The 16398-nt window shown below is 33.1% G+C and overlaps 1 protein-coding gene across 1 annotated transcript in view; it reads left to right on the top strand.

Moving 5' to 3' along the window:
* Positions 1 to 4916: 4916 nt before the first annotated feature.
* Positions 4917 to 16398, top strand: part of LOC123671367 (follistatin) — a 118843-nt gene continuing 107361 nt past the window's right edge. The window contains exon 1 of the mRNA XM_045605159.1: positions 4917 to 5316. The gene's annotated coding sequence lies outside the window, so the exon portion shown is untranslated. The remainder of the gene's footprint in view (positions 5317 to 16398) is intronic.

Here is a 16398-nt window from a genome sequence, read left to right as displayed (position 1 = left end):
GATGAAACAAACTGCAATCATTTCACTTTGTTTAAGACTGTAATTACTCCTTATAGTTTAATAGTTAAGAAATCTTGAATATTGTATTCCTATTTTGGCCTATATAGGGTGATTACGGAGACCGTCTTATTTTAGGAGAAGTTCACACTAGTCAAGACAGTTTATAAACAATGTTCGGTTTATGGTTGGGGCCTCGATAGAGACTCTACAGGGTGATTTGTTCGATTCGACCGATTCTTCTTAATTAGTAACTTAGGTATGGCTCATTCAATTGTGATGAAATTTCCAGTAGATATAGTATAATATGAATGAGTATTCTAACTATTTTGCTCTACCATTCTGTAGCACACGCATAGGAACACAAACATCTCTATGGATTAAAACCAATAGCTCCTTTACTCTTTTAGATCTCTTCGGAAAAGGAGTTCTATTCATTTTTCTTTTTACAAAAATGTCACATTCGAATTTTTCAGGAGGTTATTTTAGTTTGAGCCTTTTTATAAAATATTTTGGGATACCCTCTAAAAGATCTTCATAATTCAAACTTTGAAGAGGTCAAGTACATAAAACGAGTCCACAATGAGATCCGCGACGAGTTTCACATTTCTGTACACATCAAGATCCAATGCTGTCTCTTTTTTAAAACATCAAATCCATTCTTGGTGATTTTTTCAATTGAAAATGCCAAATGTTTTCAATTTCAATTGAAAAAAAATTCGTTCTGAGTTCTGGCATATGCAAAGTATTATTCAATGTAACTGTATTCAAAACTAACTCTCATAGAAGCCTTCCTCCCTATTGGCGAAAAATTGATACAGTCAATTTTTACAAGCCTTTGTTGAAACGAATTTTTCATCAGCAAAATTGTTCGCCATGGACCAGAACGGATGATAATCACTTGGTGCTAGGTCCGGTCTATAAGGTGGATGCAAAAACCTCTGGCGAGTCACTATCGATGTGTGTGGCCTTACGTTGTCCCCATGAAACACAATTCCTCTCCTATTGGAAAGTTTCTGAGTGATTGCTTTCAGAAAATCCAAATTTTGACAGTACAATTCCAACATTTGTGCCTTGGGGTAGCAGCTCATGTAGATAATTCCCTGCCAATCCCACCAAACACACAGCAAAACCTTCCTGACCGTGTCCGACTGCTCACCGCGTTTTTACCACGACCGTTTTCGCTTGACGTTGTTTTAAGTCATCCACTTGTCATCACCAACCGTTTTCAGCAGTGATTTGCAGTGGAAATTCGATCCAAGAGATTCATTTAACTTCTTCTTGAGATGAGACCATAGCCTTATACAAATGGTTTCAAACGTTTTTTTATGCAATCTTCAACTCTTGAGCAATGGAAACAGGACTTGACAATGTCCATGATTTCATCGACATTTTCTAGAATTGGCCTTCCATTGCTTGGTACATCGAAATTACCGAAACGGAATCGACGAAACCAAAATTGCCAAATTGATTGATTGGCAATTACAGTTACAAGATCATAAACACTATTTACATTTTCAGCCACTTGGCTTGCTTTTTCGTCTTTATCGAAGGAAAACTGAAATATAGTGTATTTTTCCTTTGTTATAGTGTCCATCTTTAACGCGCGCTTAAACTAAACTGAGTAAACTAATCACAAAACTGTTGCAAAAATTTCTCTAGTACGAAATCTCATCTTTCTAACGCCATTGAGTGGAACCCGATCGGACTTATACAACGCGAGATGCAGATAACTAAAGTTTTCTGTTGAAAAAATAATATTAAAAACTAAATAACAAAATCCAGTCTCATATTTTTTTGACTTCTGCAAATGGCAGTGTTTATATGCATTAATGCCAATCCACTCAACCTGTCTTCAACCATTCTAGATCTTATCTAACCCATCACCCTTCTGAATGTCCACGCATATTTTGCGGTAATTCAGGATACACTTTTATATTTATAAGGTAAACGGAGGGTGGGGCCATGACCCCTATGGCCGCCTCTGGATCCTCCCCTGGTCCTGATCATCTCAGGCCGACTTAAATAATATATTGTTAAACGGGTCAATCACAATGTTACAGTCATTATAGTACTTTTTTGCAAGAGTTTGCACAAAACGTTCCACATTGTCTTCACCATTGCTTCTTTATATTCGGTCCCATCTTTCTTTCTCTTATTGAATGCCCAATCTTTTAGTTTCAACGTCAAATTTTCTAAGCTCCTATGTTCATTCAATTCATTTTCTCGTTCGCAGCAAAAATCCATAAATATTCTCCAAATGTATTTGTGACTGTATGTTGCATTTCTGGGAATTTTTGATAAGCGCATTTATACTTTGAACATACGCATTGCCAAAACGTGACGTTTCGAAATTTGTTTGGAATGAAGTTGTCAAACTCAATCGTGTTGTCGTAGTCAGGGCTGGCGTTGAGGGGTGAAACAGGGAAGCGATCGTTCCAAGCGTCTTTATTTGAGGGGTGGCAATTCGGCCCAGTTTGCTAGCCGCCTTTTCATATTTCAATTTTGATTGTTTGAAATAGTGTTCCGCTCCGCTGCGTTTATCAACATTCTCTGCAATAAAAATCTCCAAACCGCCTTTACTAAGCCGCCTGGATACTCATGGTAGTCTAACCAATATACATAGAATTTCCTATTACCCTCATTGAAGGAAAGGTAAAATCATTATGTATTTCGCAAAGACGAAAAACAACACTACCTTCGATTTCGAATTATATGGGAGCCGATTTCTACACATTCAATATATGGAAAATTCCTAGGATTTTGCATTCGAAACTAGTTTCTGTTAAATGCCAAATGTTTTCAGCGGAACACATGTTTGTAACCCAAATAATTTTTGAAGCAATACTGGAACTTTGCATGCCCTACCACCCTTTGTATCTTGTGATGTGATAGGTAATCATTCGTCGATTATACGCAGTGTCATGTGTATGTGAAAACCAGGTATAACACTTGCGCATTCATCATCGGCGTTTAATATTCTTCATTCACTAGAATTCATTTTTTTTACGCACCATTGCAAAATTATTCATCGGAAGAAGAACGTTCTGTATTATCATCGGAGCAGGTGCTGTTTTTTTGAGGGGGGTGGTTTTGAGGGAAGCCATGCATATTGTTATTGGTGCTCTTTGAGCAGGGGCGCCGAAAAATTATTTGCTTCAGGCTCCAAAACTACTCGCGCCGGTCCCGATAATCGCACTGAAAGCAATTATCAAAGGTAATACCACGAGTCGATAATTTTTTCATTTTCACGAAAATTTGTTTATTTGACAAAAACATGAAAACAAACCGATTGAGAAAATCACGATTCCGTAAGGACGAGTGATTTTATATATATTCGGTTTGTTGGAATGTTTTTACCTGAAATAAACAAGTTTGACTGAAGAAAATGAAGAATTATCTGATAAAATTGTTGTTGTATGTGAGAGGATTTTTTTTTTAACAATTTGAATGTTCAATATTTTATTGGCTTATTCGGTGCTGGCACTGAATCGATTTGCGCTCATTTCTCAATAATACACTCTGAGCTGTCAATAATGACGAGTTCAAAGTAAAATTTGGACGTTTCAATGTAAACAAGGTTATATTGATGAGGAGGTAGTATGATCAGTATAATCCCGAATGATTGGCTGAAATAATGCATTACTTTAAGTTAAAATCACCAAAATGTCATATATCGACATGTGAAAAAATAATCAGTGTAATGTTGACATGATTGTGTGAAATTGTTTCATATCACAAAAAATGACAAAATTTGATTGGTAGTTAGAACTGTCGAAAAACTGAATAATTATCAATTATTATATCACAAGAGCATAGACAATATTCGATTATGCACCGATTCAAGAGATACAGCCCGCGAAACATCAGGAGAGCGCAACAAGAGTGCTGTTTCGCGAACTACGTCGAGTGAAGAGGTTTGTATAATCGAAATATGTATTATCTATGTAAAATTGTTGATATAATTTAATCGATAGTATTTTCTAAAAGAAGTTGCAGAATGGGCTCTTATTCCAACACGAATGATAAATTTGAAAACGAGCGACGAAGGTGCGAGTTTTCGAACGCATGAGTGTTGGAATTGCCTTCTGCAACGAGTATTAGACGATATTTTCTCTATTTCAGTCAAGTTTTGTAGAATAATGTCCAAATTCAATGAAAAATTCAGATTATACATCCTAGTGACTTTTGTATTGTATCTTGGCAGTTGGTGCGACTGTTACAAAAATTGACAGATTACGGAATTTAAATCGTTCGTCGTCGAATTTTGAAATGATTTATAATTACGTATTGATTCGAGAATTATGTATGACTTAACCGATTTAACACCAACATAATGAAGAGATATTGCGAATTATGTTGCAAATCATTTCACTATATCCATATTATATTATTTTGAAAATTGACTCGTGTTAAAATTTGACAGCATCGGAAGTCAGTGTAGACAACCACAAAACGAAAAAAACAACTGAAAACAATGCTGTAATGAGTTTATTACTGTAATGAGTTACAGCACTGTTTTAACTACTGTAATGAACTCATTTCGATAATGAAATAGAGAAATTATGTTACGCTACTGCTATAGTGTCACGCTAGACAAGGAGTGACGAATGTTGGCATCAAAACAAATGCATCAGTTACAAGGCGATTTCCTTTCCCCTTATTAATGTTCTAAGATTCAGAATTTGTTGTCCTTTTGGTATCGAAAAGCAGGGACTGAATGACTTAATTCAATACCTAAGTTCCCCCATCTCTTGTAATTAAGATGATTTTCGTGGGGTAGTATGGAGAGATCACTGGGTCGATTGGATCGTTTTTCAGGAATCTCTGTCCTCATGGCAGCCTCGTCCTGTCGCGGTCTCGTGTCCGTCGTGGTCCTGCAAAGTAGCAGGTGGTGTAGAGTGCCTTATGATGGAGTCTCCGCTATAGGCGCGCGTTGCAGTCTTGCCTTGCCACAGGTGCACTCACCTGTCGGCTAGCGCTGCCTCACTTGTGCATTCCCCGCCAGAACTTTTTTTCGGTTCGACTCACGGCAAAACCTGCGGTCGTACTCCACCTCAGTCGATTTGTGGCAACTTTACCGTCCGGTCTTGGGGGCCGAATAAACTCAGATTGAGCATCACATGTGTGTCTATCGGTCCATGATCTAACGCTCTGTAATTCCCAACTAGCGAGAAGTTTCTTACGCTTCCGTGAATCGGGTTGCGGACGCGTGTTTTGAAAACTTTACCTATCGGCTTATTCTTGATTTTTGTATTTCTTCTCTGGATAGCGAGTGTCTGTTGCTCCAAGACTGGTCTGAGAGTACCTTCATTTTTGGTAAGTTATTACTATGTTACTGTTACGTATCCTTCAGACTTTCAGACCTTGAGTTCTTGGAGAATCTTATTTCCGGCTGATTGCATCATTATGAGCACTTTTTGAATTGTATTTCATTCACCTCTAAGTTTTTATTGTATCACTCAAATATTCCACGTTGATAAGAACTATTAAATTTAATTTTTCCATTACAAAACAATCTTAATAGCTTAATACATTGTTTCATTTAATACTGAATAAAATGTATTTGGTCATGTTACTCCAATTAAAAATACTCAACAGCTTAATTAGGGAGCATATGGCTCCAACGATATAGTATGGGTCATATAAATTATTCCTGCATTGGAATATAACAGTTTCATCAATATTTTTATTCATACCTGCACATGATCTGACCGACATTTGAATATTGCTGCATGGATTGGATATTTTTATCACTTCGTATGTTATGTTCCATTGGAATTTGTTAGGATTTGAGAAAAACAATTGACGTAAGCTACATAAGTGTATAATAATAGGTAAATTCTCCTATTTCATCTCTAATAGGAAAAATCTAATTAGACATAAGTTAAGTAAAACTTGTTGTTTTGGAGGAACTCTGGATTTATTGTGAGTTGATTAAGTTTATCCTTGTAACATTAACAAATATTTTCGTGGAAGTTGTTATTAATCATTTCAGGACTACAGAAACAAGCTGTCCATGTTCAATGAAAAATATATGGCTTTGTTTACTCGAAAAGTTGGAATGCTGGAATGTTTTGAATGCTTATAAAATTGGCCAGAATTGGTTAAATTTCATTTACCTGAATATAATTAAATTATTTTCTTGTCTATGTTTGTTATGTTGAACTTGTGCATTCATTTGCATGCGTTGTCTATCTAGAAAGCCTTTTTTTATTGGGTTACTTCCATTTTCTGCAACTTCTAGTTAAATAGATAATGATCCCCACTTCTGCATTCTATCTCTTGTATATATAAATATTGGGCTTTTTCTTATAACACTTGGTGATTAATTACTTTGCGAATCTATTCAGGGCAACCCTGATTATGTAAGATTCAAACGGGAAACTCGCGTTTTTGTACGGTGCTACAATTCGATCATTTATGTGCGTCGGCTATTTTATTCATTGAAAATTGTAATATTTTCCTCGAAAAACAAATCTTTGGAATCGTTCAAGTAATATAGATTTCAATCATCCTAAAATTGTCACATTTTAAAATGTGCTGAACTCGAAAAAAAAATTTTCAAATTTTTGCTCCAAATCTCGCGGAAGGTATAAATGCTTTTATATGGTGCAAAATTGATTGCCTCACTGCATTGATCTTCCCGGATCTTCCTGACACCAGAACCCACTCCATTAATTGTGGAGGCTAAATATCATTGGTACAAATTTCAAAAAGGAACGTAGGTATCTGGTTATGACCTTGACAATGCAAATTTTTGAAGCGGTGACACTGAATAATAAAATTCACTCTGCTAGATCCTAGTCTCAATAGTTTTCCAATTACTAAAGTTGGAGTATTTTTAGTTTTGTTTTTATATATTTCGGATATTCTTTCCTTTTGAATTATCGCAAATTAATTGAATGAGCTATTGTTCTAATATGATCAGACACTATACATTGTTATCTTTGTATGAGTTTAAGTGTCGTACCTTTCAATTTTTGTATGCATTTTAGTATTTATTTGTTCATTCAAAATTTCTAATAATAAAAACTTCGATACATAACAATAGACCTCTTCATATTTGTGGCTGATAGTTTTTCCACAACGAATTTCTGAAATACATTCTGTAATTAATTTCAAATCAGAATTTCACAAAAAATGAAATTTTCAGTGAGATTATTTTGAAAATATTAAGTAGTTGCAACTCAATTTTACCTTCCATCACTTTTATACTTATTGAATAATTTTGAAATAAATTTCCTGTCCCAAACACAAAATATAACCTGTCGTGCTGTTGTGTTCTGTATTTTACAATTCATATAAAAAAATTGATACGTTAGTGCAACTATTCCCTTGGCCTCTTTTTATAATAATATTGAAGAATTTAATTCACCTGATACTCTTCATTCGAGCAACTATCGGCATCTACTCAAAAAGTACAAATAAAATTATACGAGTGCGCAAATTTCGAACGTTTTTTTAATAGATCTGTCAGTTTATGCCTGTGTGAACCGTGATAACAGATTAATTATTTATTTCCTGTTTTTTTTTGAATAATTGATTAATTTTAAATGTAGTATGAAAAACTTTTCTGATGTCTATCCAATTTTACGTTCTTTACTCTTCAGTAAACTAGACTAGATATCCACCAGTCTGTACATCTATAACTTCGACCAAACTATTATGCTACAGTTTATTCTTTGGTCTGCCTCTGCTCTAAAAGGTCAAATCATAGTACGAGTTTTTTATCATAGTTATATCGAGAAGATTTAAAAATTAAGATTTTTAAAATGCAGTTTCGAAACGATTAATATGAAATTGCTATTGTACATCTATCTATACTTAAAATTTCAACTCTGTCAGATATTTTGTCCCTGAAATATTGTTTTTTCTTTATACATATTTTACTTGAATTTTCTAGGGCTGATGATGATATGATGAACAATGTATTTTGGAACAGGCTTGAAACTGTTATATTAGCACGCAAGATGTAAACTTGAATGAGTCTGTAGTTATGGAAAAGGGAATTATGTTATCTTTATTAGGTATATTGAATTTTCTGGCTTTTGTGACGTGAGATCAACATGAAATTTTGCGTACCTAATATTTAAGATGCTCATTTTATATGCCGCGGTTTTGAAATTATCAAGAGGATAAAATTTTCAATCATCAATCCCTTAGTGGGATTTTGCCCATTAACAATCTACCATGAAAATTCAGGTTTATTCAATTTGTTTCAAAATATCTAACAATATTCAAGAAGTGATTTTTTCCATTTTTTCTACTGAATAATTTGTATTTGAGAATTTTGTTTGGCGTTCTTATTCTGTGACCGGAAATACAGACTTTTAGTTTTATTGCCTAATTAAAAGTCTGATGAAAGTGTTTGCAGTTTTGCGAAATATTGCTGCAAATCTTTAGGGATTTCTTCGAATTGAATATTTCCGAGGATATTAGATACCTCCAGGTTTGCAAGTTGTATAACCAATTCTGGTAAATACCTCAAAAAATTATTTTATAGTTACTGGAAAATCAATCCAACCTCACCTATCTGAGGATTTCACGTTGTAGATTAGTTTTTTTGCACCACTGACTGAAGGTTGAAACTGCATGGAGTAAAGTTCTAGAGGAAGCTCTAAGCTCGAGCTGAGTGTATCACAATTCTCCTAACACTCCTAGTAATATCAGCTGTACGCGTCACTCTTTTCTTGGGATTTTTTAGTGTTTTTGTCTGATTGGAAGTGAAAGTTATCGGAACTTTCTCATCTAGTTGAAGCTAATATGAGGACAACATAAATTACTTTTTTGTTTCCCTCTTTTAAGCCCATCTTGTCGTTTGCTGATTATCTACTATGGAAAGGAAGACGATGGTTTTAGATGAACAACCGTGAGCTCAAACTGAAAATCTGTCTTCTGAAAAATGTTTCGAACATTCAAGCTTTGAGCATTACTGGGTTGGTAGCAAACCTAAAAAACATAATTTTTTTTTTATCAATCATTTTGCTGTAGTTATCACTGTAAGATAAACATTTTCTTTGTCAGAGCAAGATGTTATTTTGTATTCTTTTTATCATGTCATAAACAGAGAAAAATATCATAAAAAAACAATCTCTATTTTAATTATTATTATTGCTCTATCAGAACTATGGAAAGTCCAAGCAGAATATCGAAAGAATAAACCACATATTTCAATTTCCAGTGACCGCAGATCTGACCGAGTTAAAATTCAGATTGTTGATGTATAATAACAATTGCAACAGATAAGATTATGTTGAAATTTCATTTTTATATATAAAATAATCACTCGAATATTAAATGTCATTTAGACACGAAATCTGTATATGTTTTTTATTTATTGAATTAATAATAGGGAAATAATTAAGAACAAAACTGTCATGATTTTAAGGAACAAAATCATATATATGTCTCCAAGTAAAGGAGACAATACAGATGAATAGAATAGAATTATAATAAAACATGCTGCAGATAGCGAACGATTTAAATGGAAAAAACTAAAAAATAACATAATCAAATATCAAATTGATCGTATCATCAGAACCATAGAATTCAAGAATAATATTGAAAAAAAAAATCAATATTTCCGTGACAACAGATTCAGAATGTTAAGATTTTGCTTGTACAGTTGCGGTCGAAAAAAATTGGGACAGTTAAAGTTGTTGTTTCCTAGCAAACATATGAGTACCTAGAATAACAATTTCAAGCTTTACTCCAAATCGCATGTTAATCACCTCTCCAAATTATAAAAAATTCTAGCAGACTTTCAACAAAATTCCCGAAAATAATGTAAACACATTTGTTTATTTGTTTGTTTATTTCCGGAGGATTGTACCTTTGGACTCCCAATCTAGATAAAACAAACGACAACAATAATATTATCATATGACATAAAATAATGAATCATAGTGTAAAATTCGCAGTGTTCTTATATCTATATTCACGAATGAGGAAATTATATTCTCGTAGCTTTGCCTATCAAACATGGTCACAAGTATTTTTCAAATTAAAAATACATTTCTCTGAAATATATGTAAACAACTGGAAAAGCGTATTCAAATGAAAATACGATAATTCAAAATTTATATATATCAACAATTATATATGTAATTGCAGTAACATCCACATAAATAGTTATAAAAATAACATCTTAATAATTATCCAATGAGTGCAGGGAACCTGTAATGAAATCTTTGTACTTCAATAATCAATCTTTTGAAGGAACTTCAGGAATACTGAATGATATTCTCTCGTTTCATCTCACTATTGTGATTTTCACTATCATGATTTCGATAATTTAGCAAAACCACAAGTATCTATAAATTATACCAGAGCATACTAAGTATTCCGGAGGCATTGGATAGACGTGTAAATTTTGAATATTTTTCTCTTTCATAAATTGGTTAATTTTTGAGGAATTTATTCATCCGATACCTAAAGAGTAACAAATCCGGGAAGATTATTCGTACCCCAGCTTCTTGTTGGAAATCTTATGAGTAATTTACGAGTTTCTGAAAATGAGTAAATGGAGTTGAATCGATTCGGTTGATTAATTTAAGTGTTATTGTGCCAACTTTACCGGGAACGTGTTACACTCGTATATTCAATTGAATATATTTTCGGAGAAACACCTGACATCCGCTATTTTGAAACAGTTAATGCATTTCTGCTGAATTCATTTAAAATTCAAGTCCCTGAAATAACATCGGATTAAATTTCTTACGTACTCGTAGAACGGTACCTGGATATTTTGATATATTATTAGCGAAATTTTTCCATTACTTCTGCAACAATAGTCAAGATGTTTTTCTTGAGAAAAAATGGGCGTTGAGTGTTGAAACACTTATTTCAAGATATTTTGTTTGAACACATGATGTGAAATGCTACCTATGATTTTTTCAGTTTTTAGTTTTAGTTGATTCTTAAATTTTTTTCTAGATAAATTCATGATTTGAAAATACAACTTGCGTTGTTTTTGAGTTTCGAATTTTTCTCCAAAATACAGGGTGATTCACCGGGATGGCCTATTAGACGTTTATGGAAAACAAATTATTTTTTTATTCTGCCCCAATTTTCAATTTTTTTTATGCCGATATAAACACGAAATTCTGATGTCATCAGTTCGAAATATACAGGGTGATATTAGACGTTTATGGAAAACTAATCAAAATTTTGAGCTGAAAATTTGCATATTGGGGTTTGAGACAATGATCTTTCTCCCTAAAATATTTTCAGATCTCTACAACTCCGGTTATACCGGAACAAGACTACTATTTCCTTATTTCAAATGGCACACGCGGCATATTATCGCATTTTTAGATAGATTTTCTGATAACAATTTCGACAATATGCCATGCCTTGGGTAAAAACTCAACGGTTCATGAGTTAATGAGATTCTTATGAAAAAATGGTGGCAAAAAGGACACTTTTTTGATTTCTCGGCAGAAAAATTTTTTTTCGAAAAAAATTTTTTTCATACCTACTCAAAATCATCAAAACTCAAGATTTTCAAATCAGAACCTTTATTTTTTATTATTTCAGTCGATCCTACGTACAAGAATAGTGGGGGTTACTTCAGCAAACCCTATACCCAAAATGTTAACTTTGAAAGTTTTCGAGGAAGAACCTTAAATAAAGAATAACCGCAATTCCTGACTGTGACTTCCGGAAAACATAGAAAAAAACTGAAATTCGATGTTTGGATAACTAAATTTTACATTTCATGAATTATAATTAATTTTTCGTTGGGATTGTTGAGAAATCCATTAACCAATACAATTTCAAATTCTAAAGTTTTTTCAATAACTCTTTAAGTATTCATTTTAGGTACTGGGTTTGATTGAGTCCCCCACTATTTTTGTACGTAGAATCGACAGAAATAATAAAAAATATAGGTTCTAATTTGAAAATGTTGAGTTTTGATGAATTTGGGCTGTCCAAGTTTATGATCTTCTTATGAACACCCTGTACATTTCAGTTCCAAACCTCCAACAGTCTTATAATATTAGGTATTTGCAGAATCGAAAAAAAATTTTTTTCTCGAAAAAAGCTTTTTCTGCAGATTATTAAAAAAAATTTGAGTCCTCATCGCCACCATTTTTTTATAAGAATCCCATTAATTCATAAGCCGTTGAGTTTTTACCCAAGGTATGTTATATTGCCGAAATTCTCATCAAAAAATCTATCTAATTATGCAATAATATACGGGGTGTGCCATTTGAAATGAGAAAGTAGTAGGTAGTCTGTTTCCGGTATAACCGGAAGTAGTAGAGATCTCAAAATATTTTAGGGAGAAAGATTGTCTCAAACCTTAATATGCAAAATTTCAGCTCAACATTTTGATTATTTTTCCATAAACGTCTAATATCACCCTGTATATTTCGAACTCATGACAGAATTTCGTGTTTATATCGGCATCAAAACAATTGAAAATTGGGGCAGAATAAAAAAAAAGGAAGCATTGACGCGATGATTTTGAGTGCTGCATCATTTATGCCATAATTATAATATGTAGGGAAATTCACACTAATTTGAACCAAATCTTAATATGGACAATCTCTTTCATTTGAATATGAATTATATCAGGTGACCTCTGAATTTTTTCTTCCAGGTTTTATGATTTCGTTATGTATTCAAAATACTGATCAAATCAACAAAAGTTCATTGCATAATGGAAAATAGTCATGGTCCAATTTGGGGGACTGATCCGACATAGAAAAACAGTATCCTGAATTGGACTAATATTATTTTCACGTTTCGAAATATTTTGCGTTAAAATGCTATAAAATTTGCAATATTTATTCAACTAAATATTTTCAAAATGAATCTTTCAAAACAGCCAGCGGTAGAAAATAGATTATTACTTATAGGTATTATCTAATTTGTTGAACATTTTCAGAGTTAATTTGAAGAAACAATTATCCCATGCTCCATTCATTCGAAAAGAATCTTGAAATATCAAACTCTAATGGTACGTAGATAACCTTTCATGTAAGGAAATGACGTATGAAATGATATTTCTTGTTTAGTTTTCATCGATTTATTTTCAGATACCTCAATTTCCTGAATGATTCTAAAAAAAGATACCGGTCATAACTGCAACGTCCAACCTCAAACCTTGGAATTAGGTTCATCTGATATTTTTAGAACATATAGGTATTTGAATTATGAAATATCAGAATACTTAGTATATTTTCTCATGTAACACTTCAATAATAGATAGAGCATCAAGAATTCATTGAGAATAATTCTTTATAAAATATAAATAATACACTAGGTACCTTCTGTTATGAACAACAGTTAATTAAATTTGAAACTTGATTTTTTTAATAGAAATTTATTTTCTGTTTTTCAGTATCGTAATGAATTTATTACAGTAATAAAAACAGTGCAGTAATTAACTCATTACAGAATTGTTTTCAGTTATATTTTTCGTTTTGTGGTTGTCTACACTCACTTCCGGTCCTATCAAATTTCGACATACTTCAATTGTCAGTATAATATGATTTGGATAATGTGAAATGATTCGCAACTTTATTCGAAATTTCTCTTGGTTCTGATGGTGTAAAATCCAATTCGTCAGACATAATTCACGAATTTAGTGCGTAATCTGTCAATTTTCGTAAGAGTCACACCAACTGCCAAGATACAATACAAAAGTCACTAGGATGTAAAATCTAAATTTTTCATTGATTTTCGACAATATTTCACAAAACTTGACCGAAATAGTAGTCCGAGAGCTGGCACGAATTTTTGGGTAGGTATTTGAGGCAAGCTGAAAACTTGTCAGATACCTCTCCTATTATATCCCAACTCGGAATTGCTGACCTGGCTGGTGAGTAGCGGGGCTAAATCAACCCCTAAATTTTTAAAAATATTATTTTTTTTCCCAAAAAATATATTTGAGGCACTACGCAATTTATATATGTTGCAGTGTAATACGAATACGAATACGAAAACAAATAAGCCAGATAATTTAATTGGGGTTTTAACATTGCCAGACGCGTGCAAAAATATTTTGCAAGAATGTTTGATCACCTGGCAGGTAAAAAGCCCCACCGAAATAATCTGTTATTTAGGGAATCTTATTTTTTAGTTATAAATACGACTCCATTAAAATTTCAAGCTGCCTCAAAAACATTTTTCATAATTTTTTGCAAAATATTTTTGCGCGCGTCTGGCAATGTTAGAACCCCGATTAAATTATCTGGCTTATTTGTTTTCGTATTCGTATTCGTATTACACTGCAACATATATGTATAAATTGCGTAGTGCCTCAAATATATTTTTTGGGAAAAAAAATAATATTTTTAAGAATTTAGGGGTTGATTTAGCTCCGCTACTCACCAGCCAGGTCTGCAATTCCGAGTTGGGATATAATAGGAGAGGTATCTGACAAGTTTTCAGCTTGCCTCAAATACCTACCCAAAAATTCGTGCCAGCTCTCCTACTATAGAGAAAATATCGTCTAATACTCATTGCAGAAGCCAATTTCAACACACATGCCTTCGAAAACTAGCTCATTTTTGTTTTAGAATATATTATATGTAATGAATTTATTTTTAGTTTGAAAATCTTTTCTCAAATAAGACAAACAACAACAAAATAACTCAACTCAATATGTAATAACACCAGCATCCTAACTATATATTTCCACTATCAGTCCTGTTCAATTATTTTATTTTTCTATAACCAAATTACATTAAACTATCTAAAATTTTGGCGGTGTTTATACATATTTTGGAGGATGTAAATGAACAGATGTAATTTTCTCAACACACTCCAACAGGTTATGAAATAGTAATTGGTTTGATAAGACGCTGCTTAACATAATCTCAAATTAAACTATTGGATTTAACAAAATATTCTCCCAGACGCAACAACCAATAATCCAGATGATTTTGAAAATTGAGAAATAAACTTCCAACAAGATATGATTCTCCTGCAAACTATTAGCTATATCAGTCATACTGTTATTACTGGTAGAAAGATTGGACGACGAGTTTCGATGAAATGGCCAGTTAGGTTGCTGGACCTCAACCATTAGAATTTTTTATGCCAGCAGAGCGCTCCCAATATACCACGGGCGCATTCGGTTAGTGTAAAACGGTCATACGCAACGTTGCCGTAGTAGTGCTTCAAGGGTGCGCTCAGATGCTTTGTCAAGCACGGTGAAATTTTTCCTGGTTGTTAATTGATCAAAACAACTTTGTGTTATATTTTTAGATGCCAAGCTTTAAATTGTGTCTTTTCTCATCAACCATAATATTGTCAATCAAACGATTCATTACCATGTTGATCAACAATCATATCAATTCTTAATGGACAATGTCAATTTGTAACATTAAATATTATGAAACAAAACCCGAACTTCTTAAGGCTCTCATTATAAACTGCGAGGAGCAAGCGGATGGATTTAAGGCTACCACAAACCAACGCGGCAAATGCGAATATTCTTACCGCATCTGAGTCTGGATCCTACTAATGTATTGTCGATTGATAGCACTCAGAAACTCAGAAAAACTCACCGTAACACCCTGCCTGGAGTTAACTATCCTGATTAGTTCTAGCCATTTTTAATGGTTCAAGACTGAAGAAATACTCAAATTAACTAATCGATGTGCGATCAAAAATGATAAAATTATCTTCGCAATTTCTTGGAACAAAACTCAAAACCAATAACGTGAACGAACAGAAATGAAGTTGAAATACATAACTATCTTCTGCCAATGACGTTTCCCAGGGCCCCCGCAAGGGACATCAACGCTCGCGTGCGGAACATATTTTGGCGCCCCTTAAAGGGGGGAGGTGGAGAAAAGTACTACTGTATAATCGGAATTTTTTTTTTTGATGTTTTGTTGAGAATTTAGTGTAGAATGGTTGAAAATCTATCAGCAACCTTCATCGCCTTAAGAACTTTATGATGTTATTTGTAACATAATACATTTCAAATGTGTTTCAAAACTTAAGCTGTATTCTTCTATAAATTATCCATAAAGGCATAAACATGTAATTAGGATCAATCCAGAAATTGAATGGATGTTTTTCTAGATTTGGCTGCTGCAAATTCTTTTATATTATCAATCAATCAATTTCAGAGAGTATCTCTTGATCTATATCTAAGATTGCCAATCCAGAAAATCTTTCTTAAGACATGGTTGACTTCAAATAGTTTGTAAAAAGTTTTAATTCAGTGAATGATCTCTCACCAGAAGCAACAGACACAGGACACAGGTAAAGTGAGAAGGATTCTTGAGGCAATACTAAGATTCAGTAGAAAAGAAGTTAGATTATTTTCAAAAATATATTGTAGAATTTCAAGAGTATTTTCGCTTCAGATAATGAAAACAATCTTAGGGCTTTTATCTCGTTGAATAAATCATTTTCTTTCAAGTCAGTCTC

Source organism: Harmonia axyridis, chromosome 1 (genome assembly GCF_914767665.1).
Source record: "Harmonia axyridis chromosome 1, icHarAxyr1.1, whole genome shotgun sequence".
In the NCBI taxonomy this organism is placed as follows: domain Eukaryota; kingdom Metazoa; phylum Arthropoda; class Insecta; order Coleoptera; family Coccinellidae; genus Harmonia; species Harmonia axyridis.
The sequence above is the reverse complement of the archived record's forward strand: the minus strand, read 5'-3'. Positions and strand labels throughout refer to the sequence as shown.